At 29.8% G+C, this 9,910-nt stretch overlaps 1 protein-coding gene across 12 annotated transcripts in view; it reads right to left on the bottom strand.

The window, feature by feature from the left end:
- Positions 1 to 2,227: 2,227 nt before the first annotated feature.
- LOC106883071 (uncharacterized) overlaps positions 2,228 to 9,910 on the bottom strand; it is a 116,416-nt gene continuing 108,733 nt past the window's right edge. For all 12 annotated transcript variants that reach the window (XR_016242575.1, XR_016242576.1, XM_089355073.1 and 9 more), the window contains one exon: positions 2,228 to 4,960. The gene's annotated coding sequence lies outside the window, so the exon portion shown is untranslated. The remainder of the gene's footprint in view (positions 4,961 to 9,910) is intronic.

The raw sequence follows: 9,910 nt of genomic DNA, 5'->3' as shown, positions 1-9,910 counted from the left end.
ATATATATGTAAATTATATGTATTTATTTTATCCTAATTAATAATAATTCGGATAGAATAAATGGGTTAATAGAAACCAGGGTAGCAAAGATCACAAAATAACTGTGGTGTAATTCTTGCTTTTGAGGCAGAAACTCCTTGATATTTTGGGTATTTGAGTATATATAAATTTAAGGAATGGACTGAGTCATAATGTCTTACGTTTTAAGATGATCCCCATACATTTCCCTGAGGAGAAGTTTACATTTTTAACATCGACGATTCCTATGGATTACATAAATTGTAATTCTTCGAAACATATGTCGGAATAAAGTATGCAGTTATAACATGCGTTCACTCCATTCCTTAAATTTATATATATATATATATATATATATATGTGTGTGTGTGTGTACGTGTGCGTGTATATATATATATATATATATATATATATATGTGTGTGTGTGTGTGTGTGTGTGTGTGTGTGTGTGTATATATATATATATACACACACACACACAGAGGTATATACACATATTTGTATGTATAGATATATATATGTACATACATATAGATATATATGTATAGGTACATGCATATATGTATATATATATACATACACATATATATATATATATGTACATGCATGTACACATATGTGTATGTATATACATATATATACTTTTATGTATATACATATATATATACGTGTATGTATATACATATATATACATGTATGTATATACATATATATACATGTATGTATATACATATATATATGTATATATATATACACACACATATATATATATATATATATGTATGTATATATTTGTATGGGTGTGTAAACATAAATATGTATGTATATACATATATGTATATCCATAAAAATAGATATATATATATGTATATGTGATTATAAATAAGGTCAAAAAGAAGAAAATTTCTTTGCCACTATGTTGAAAAATAGATGCTAAATTATCTAACCACATGTGGTTAGATAATTTAGCATCTATTTTTCATGCATCCTTATTTTTCCTACCAGTTTATACATGAACTACTATTGAACTACAAAAGCTCAAAGACAATATAATGTATGGGTATATTTATTTTTTAAATATTATTTTTTTATATATTATTGTTTTATATTCTATTTTCTGCATTTTGTACTTCTTTGTAAAAAAAACATTTTCATTCTCCTTCTTGATAATTTGCTTTTTCGCAATGAAAACCGGTTAGAAAAAATCTTTATTAAAATATGCTTCCAGTTCAGCATTCTGGCTTTTTTTCATTTTCCTATATATATATATATATATACACATATACATATTTATGTACACACAGATATATATGTATGTATGTATGTATGTATGTATATATATATACATATATATATATATATATATATATATATATATACACATATATGTATGTATAAGTATATATATACTTATATATGTATGAATGTATAATTATATATATACACACATATATTTGTAAGTATATATATATATTTATACACAAACATATATATGTATATATATATATACACATATATATCCATGTATAAGTATTTGTATATGTGTGTGTATATATATATATATAATATAAGGATAAAATCTTTATAAGAATTTATCAAGTAGTCAGCGTGAAAAAAGCTCATAAAGAAAAAAAAAAAACCCATCATTTATTTCCATAAATACATATAATTTGATTTATATAAGGGCATTATTGTATAGTAATACCATTATATAAATCAAATTATATATATATGTATATATGTATGTGTATATATATATATATATATATATATATATATATATAGATATATATATATATATATATATATATGTATAAGCACATATATATATATGTGTGTTTGTGTATTAGTACATATACATGTAGGGTTCAGTCCCATTGTGTGGCACCTTGGGCAAGTGTCCTTCTACTACAGCTTTGGGCCGACCAAAGCCTTGTTAGTGGATTTGTTAGATGGAAACTATGTGTTTCTCAATACAAGATGATCTTCAATTTGAATTAGTATCTGATATGAATTAGTATCTGTTGCGTCAGTTTAACAAATTCATTTGAAATGGCAAAGTAATATGTACAGCATTGATAGCCAGTAAAGCACTTAAATCTTTTGTCTATATTTCTATACGAAATTTGATCTGTAATTTCAATGGCTTCTCTTTGATAACATTTCTGCTGAAATAGAACTCCGAGGAATGATTTTGTAGCCATAGGATTTTGTTTGAAACTATCATGCTTTTTTTTTTATTATAAGTTATTCATGGACATATAATGTATGACTAAATGCTAATATAGTTCTCTGTACATGGAGAATTATAATAACTGTTTGAAGATATTCAGTGAACTATATAGGGTATAAAGTTTTCAAAATTCTATAGAATTCATTTCAGAATAATATATTGCAAACTGCTTTTATATAATTTTCAATTCTCTTTAGTGATCCTTATCTTTCTGATAAGAAACGGAAACGTTTCATTCAAGCATAAATGAGATGATTGTGCTGTATTTGTTTACTTCTATGTATGCTTCCATAAATTCTTTGGAGAATTTGGTGGTTAAAATAAATCAGAATACAAAAATATGTAAACTGATTAAGTTTCTGCTAAATATACAGACTTGTGCTTGTATAAAAATGGAAGTTCCTACTCTTCATTATCTCTAATTGATTATTAGAATAAACTTTTAACTGTTGACTTCATTTTTAGACTACAAATGATTATTTTTTTTTAATTCCTACATCTACACTATGTTTCACTTGATTTGATCTCTAATCTGGCTTCATGTATTTCAGTGTCATCACAGCAAAATTGTTTTCATTGTGACTCAGTCTCACAAACAACAATCCCAAGTTCAAACATTTTGCTTGGGAGATTTAAGATATTATAGGGGAAACTTTAATATCAGCATGAAATACATAAAGTGTTAGTTGATTATATTAACCTCAGTGCTTAAAGTGTACATTCTATTATTTATCTCAGAAGATAAAAGGTGAAGTAGATATTGGAAGGTTTTGAACTCAGAAAGTCAAGAAATGTCACAAAATACTGCAAAACAATTTTGTCATACGCTCCAACGATTCTGTCGATCTACTATCCAATATAGACAAAATAATAAATAATAATCATCATCATCGTTTAACAACCATCTTCCACGTGAGCATGGGAAGGATGGTTTAACAGGATTCAACATGTTGGAGGATTGTGTCAAGTTCTATGGGAGATAGACATTCAATAACGACATTGAATGATGATTAAATAATAATAATTGTTTCAAATTTTATAATAAAAATAATAACAATTTGTCTTATCATGTAGATTAGATTATAATACTAGATTGGAATATAACCAGAGACGTTTATTTCTAAGTGTTTTAACATTCCTATGCAGTACCAGTACCCTGTTGGATAGGAAAGTTATTATCTCTTAGTATATATATAAAGATTCCAAGTTCAAAAACAGTCCCATACTATATAACAAGGAATAAGATCTATGATGATCAGGGACCAAACTGATTGAAATATAGTGTGGATGTAAATATTTTTCACTATTCATGCTTTCTCAATTAGCTTCTATACATACTTAGTAATAAATTATTCAGTGGTTTATGTATAGTAATTGGTGTTCATTTACTAATTAGTGAGGAAAAGTACATAACACTACTACAGAGCATAAAACTGAAGTAATTCTATAGAAAAATATTTTTCTATCTTAGCTCCAAAAACAACGCAAAAGTTATACTGCAGTCTGTTACATGATTAATTATGGTTAACAAAAACTGATGTTATTATAGCGAGCAAAATTAGGCTAGTAACTGGAATATACCAAGGAAATTATCTTTCTATGATATTTTTTCTCAATCAATGGAATCAATAGCCACTCATGTTTTTAAGCTCATCTAAAGCTGCCATACTCAACCAAATCTAAAAGCAGCAAATGAAACTAACGTCACTGGAAAGAAGCATGGAATTTGATCAAGATAAATGTTCAGAGCTGCTGGTGCTGCCCTCCTTCAATATGTCCATATTACCTACAAACTTTTGTAGTTTTGATGTTGGTATCAACATTTCAGCAGACACTACCACACGAAAAATTCTACAACTTGTACTTTAGTTAGACAAAAAAATTTTTTTGAATTACACATAATTATAAACTAAACAATCAGCTGAAATAGTCTTGAGTGAGACAATTAATCATTAATAAAAATACTTCAACAAACAAATCATACACATAATCATATTTAGCATTGTTCAAACCCACCAAAATAAAGTCTAGTCAGTTTTAGATTGGGTTCTGAGTTTTATAACAAAGTTAGACTTTGTAACAGAAATAGACGAGATCAAATCCAGCACATTTTGCTTATTTTCCTATTAGTTCAAGAAGCATGTAAAATATCATGCATAATTTGAGTTTAATACAGTCAACATCAACCAAAACATTGTAAATCTCCTAATACAGTTCACTGTTCATTGTAGCAATAGTCATTACACTTTTTAAGAAATATAAATATATATATGGAATTACAGATACAAATCTCCACTTTAGATGTTATAGGGTAAGTCAAAGTTGTTTGTTAGTACATGGCAATGGTTACTGAATATGCCTCTTGTATAAGGATTTCTTACAAACACAGTTGCAGCCAGAAATTTGAGCATCCCAGTAAATTTGCAGATTTCATGAGTAAATTGGTGATGACATGATGTTTTTTCAGACTGAAGCTTCCACACATTTCTTGAATTGCTTTTGATTTGAATGGCAATTTACCAGCTGAATGACAATTGTCATTCAACTGATAATTTCATTCCACATAATCTGACGAAGTTGATTTTTGGCAATGACTATTTATCTTGTCTCATTTAGAAGCAGATATTTTTACTCACTGGCTAGATGTTATATAACAAACTTTAGTGATCATTGCTGCCAACATTTCTTTCCCCTTCATTGCCAAAAATCTGAAAGCAAAGAGAAAGAAAAAGAGAAAAAAAATGAAAATCAGTAAATTTAACATGAAATAACAGTTAGCAAAATCAAAATAACATTCTTATTTTGCTTTTGTTAATTGGTTATTTCAGAAATCTGAATGTTTTTTTTTTTTTTTTTTTTTTTTTGTCACTTCATTAACTCCAAAGATATGGAAAGTAAATTGGTAGTGATAAGAAACTGAAAGAAAGAGAGCCTCCAAAATGTTCTTGAACTATTATTATTATTATTATTATTATTATTATTCCGCCGAGGTTGACTTTGACTTTCATCCTTTCAGGGTCGATAAATTAAGTACCAGTAAAACACTGGGTCAATGTAATCAACCAGTCCCCCCCCCCCACAACAACAAATTCAGGCCTATAATAGGAAGGATTATTATTAAGTACTGAGATTGATGTAATTGACTTCCCCTCCCCTCAAAAACTACTAGCTTAGGGCCAAAATTTGAAATCAGTATTATTCCTGAATGAGAAAGCAACACATGGCATCAAAGTGATACTGGGACACAAATATACAAAGCCCAATATACCCATTATGACTACCTATATAATAAGGGTACACCAGACACCTGCATCACAACCATATGTGCACAACATAGTGATCTCATATCAAGATAAACTGTACATGACCTTGCAGGTAGTGCCCAGTTAGAATTTTCCTCAGGTCGAGTAACCCATCCCAATCAAAAGGACCCTGAATAAGGTATGTTTAAGGAGGATGAGTGTTTCCAGAGGGGAATTATTCACACCCCAAAGAATTCTTCTCAACACATGACTATGATTCTTCTCCACTACTGCTTGTGATCAGAGATGCACATATCGTCAGCTACTAAGGGACATGCTCAACTGGTGAAGGTCAAGTGACTGACAAGCAAATTATTATTATTATTATTATTATTAAATAAGGTGGTGAAGTGATAGAATCATAAGCATGCCAGACAAAATGCTCAGCAGCATTTCATCCATCTTTATGTTCTGATTCAAAGCCTACTGAGGTTGAGTTTGCCATTCATCCTCTCAGGGTTGATTAAAGTAAGTACCAGCTGAGTACTGAGGTCAATGTAATTGACTATCCCCTTCCCCCAAATTTCAAGCCCTATAGCAGAAAGAATTATAATCATTTTTACTTGAATTTAACAATAATAACAGTAATTAAAATCATTTTATATATTTAAAACAAATAAAATAATAATAAATATAAAATCAATTATATGAGTGAGAAACTACCACACAGGGGAAAAGTAACATGACTCATATATACCTGGGATAGTTCTGCCTAAAGTTGAATTTGCTTGCCTTTTTATTACTGTCAGCTCAAAAGTTCTAGAAACTTTAGCCAGACTGTTTGGTGGGAAAATTTATGCACTTCTTTAGAAGATTGCCATCTTAGCTATAATATTTAAAGCTAGTACTGATTGTCCATGTTGATTTTAATATCTTTATGATAACACTTTTACTTTTATGGAAATACATGAGTTTGTGGTTCTAAACTGGGAAAATCTGAGAGCTATACTTCAAATCTCAGCTAGGGTCAAGCTATAAGGTGAAAGCTATAGAGTATAAACTTCAAAGAGTCAACTCTAAACATTTGCTTAAATATTTGGTTATAATTATTTCATATATCCCTAATACATTAAATTATTTATTGATGATGGTATATCAGTAGCTAGTTGTTATTAACACTGTTTAGCTTCCTGATAAGGTCTGACCAATCAGATATAATATAATCAAAGATAGTCCATCCATGAACATCCATTGGACTTTTTTTCTTCAGACAATGTACTTTGTATGACATTATTCAATATGTCCTTTAGTTTTTTTTAAAGTTGTAGAATGCAATCTAAAACTGATTTGATTGCTATTTCTAGCAAGTCATCTTTTGGTACAACTAATATATCATGGCATATGGCTGCCAAATAGCAAAACTAATTCAATATTATTTTCAGCTTTGTTGTAAGTTTTGTAATTTAAATGTATAATACTTTCTTAAAAGATTAATAGAAAAAAAAAAAAATAAATAAAAATTAAGAAATTATTTTTGATGATGGTTTACTGAATTAACAAATCAAATATGTCAAGTAATGGTATTCAGAATAGCTGGAGAAACATTAAAAATTGGTGGTTGAATCAATAGGAAATGGTCAACTGGTCAATGTCTTGAATTTCTTCAACAGTGCTGTCATGGATGGTAGGTCAAAACTTTTAAACCTTTTGCTATCATATTTATGCTGAAATTACACTGCCTTTGTTTCAGTCAATTTTGAAAAGAATGAAGAATTTAGTAAATTAATTTTGTTACTATTAAGCTAGTGTTTGGAACATAATTAAACATGAAATTTTGGTGGAAGGTTTTAATTAGAATCCCTTTAACCTTTTTATTATCTTCTGTTGAAATATACTACCTTCGTTTCAATTTATTTTAAAAGTAATGTAGACTTTAGTAAAACAACTTTGTTATTATTAAGTTGGAGTTAGGAAAATAAATTAACATGTAATTTTGATAGGAGGTTTTAATTTAGATCGCTTTAGAATGGAATTTGCATCACAGTATGAAGGGTAGTTTCATGGGGGTTGGTATCAGAAGGGTCAATGATACCATACATTTAACAGTAAGGATGACAAATGATAATGAAGATACTCTATTATTAGTAAATATTTGACTTGCACTGGTGAACTTAAATCCATTTACTTAAAGGCCATATGAAGATAACATTTAAAATATCGCCCCAGTATATCTTCTTTTGAATCAGTACATCGAGATAACATTCTTAGTAGCACTCTGATAACTTAAATGCTACCTATAGAATACTGCTCAAAGTTCCAAAAGCAAATAATTCAAAACACCCAAGCAAGACTTATTAGCACTGATAATTTGAAGTGCTATAACCAATGAAACACCACTAAAGACTGTTGCTGTGTAGTGTTGAATAACATGTCTAAGAAAATCAACCTTTTAGAATAATTTTTCTCTGTCCAAGGGATGGATTTCAGTTCACAGTAGCTAACAAACTATTTGTTAATAATATAATATTGCTACTACTCTCAGCAAAGGTTATACCACTGTGTGAAATATATGTGTAGCAAGATCGATGGTGTCAATAAGAGTTGGCCATGAACACAGTTCACACTCATACCTTCAACTCAATAAGTTGTGATCATTAATCTTTTAATGTATCTAATAATAAACAAAAATATAGCAGTCCTATTTTGTTTGAATTTTTAGGATTCAGATTCTTCCACATGTCTGATCCTGAAAAAATATCACACTACTATTATATCCAAATAGAGAATTGATGTAAAAATATTAAAAAATAAATCCATGGTAATTAACAGCTCAGTTAATAACAGGTTGTTAAACTCCAATACATTATTACATTGCAGTAAATCCAAATGAAACCGACTTACATGTATATACATAATTGGCTAAAACGATCTTTAACAGCCACATATTTAGAATAGAAAGCAAAACCATGATGTACTTTATCTTGGTAGCGCTTAGTGTAAGGGAGCAAATATATCCACAATAATTAAGAGCTCAAGTAATATCTGGTCATTACATTGCAAGAAATCCATGTATGTACATAATCAGTTAAAACAGTGTTATAGAGCAGTATATTTAGAATATCAGGCTGAGTTAAAAGTTTTTTTTAGATTTTCACTGATGATGCAACTTGTATCATCATACTATATTATTAATGTAATGCAACTCATCCAATTGTTGCTGAATTGTTTATTCTTTATTTTCATATGTAACATACAAACATTAATTGTTTATTCTTTATCTTACAGCTTTGAAAATGAATGGTGAAAAAATTGCAATTAGAGCTATTTTACACTATTTGTAGAAAAAAGGATGGAGTGCAAGGGCAGTGGCAAAAGAAATTAATGATGTGGAAGGCCCAGGAACTGTCAACAAACATGTGGAACAAAACTGGTTTAGATGTTTCAAGAAAGGTGACACCAGCCTTGAAGAAAAACCAAGGTCAGGGAGATCTTCTGTTGTCGAAGATGAGGCTTTGCTTGAAATGGTTGAACAGCGAGGCCTAATCATTTGTAAAATGTCAGCAGAACTTGGTCTTTCACAAAGTGCCATCAATCAACACATCCATATGCTTGACCTTGTGAACAGGCAATGTCAAGAAGCTTCTCATGAATTAAGTAATGATCAACCTCAACGTGTGAACACTTGCAAACTGCTGGCAAGTTTGAGATGCCTGTTTTGGCATCAAATTGTAACTGGGAATGAAAAATGGATCTTTACATGTATATATATGTATATATATCAGTGACTTTGTTCTGGCGAGGCTTCAGAACCTGTTGTCAAGCAAAAACAGTTTGAATAGGTTATGTTGTGTGTTTGGTGGAGTTTTGAAGGTGTGTTGCACTTTGAGCTTATTCCAGATGGTCATGCTGTGAACACTAACCATTATGCCTAACAACTGCAGTGAGTGTATGATGCTCGAAAGCCTGCTACTAAGCATTGGTCAATTGAAGACACACACGTATACATCACAATGCCCCCAGCACACACTACCATTGTGACCAACCTCAAACTTAAGGAACTTGAGGGGTTGGAAGTGCTGCCTCGTTCAGACCTTGCACCCTCAGGTTACCAACTTCTCCAAGCCACAGCTCATTTCCTACACAGATGGAGGTTCAATAATGTGGATGAGGTTGAAAATGGGTATAAAGAGGGTTTTTTTACCTCTAAGCCAACGTGAAAAGACAATAGAAGATGATAGGATATATTTTGATTTATAAATGCTTTTCATATGTAATTTATTTGAATTTTTAACTAAAGCTTGAAATACAAAAACACGTTTGACTTAACCTGGTAAAAACAGATAAGCATAAATTTCATATATAGTTCATATTCTAATTGTGTTCAGCAGCTGTTTAATTAGGATAAGTATCATTAAT

The sequence above is a fragment of the Octopus bimaculoides genome, chromosome 7 (genome assembly GCF_046866305.1).
Source record: "Octopus bimaculoides isolate indiv1 chromosome 7, ASM4686630v1, whole genome shotgun sequence".
Taxonomy (NCBI): domain Eukaryota; kingdom Metazoa; phylum Mollusca; class Cephalopoda; order Octopoda; family Octopodidae; genus Octopus; species Octopus bimaculoides.
The sequence above is the reverse complement of the archived record's forward strand: the minus strand, read 5'-3'. Positions and strand labels throughout refer to the sequence as shown.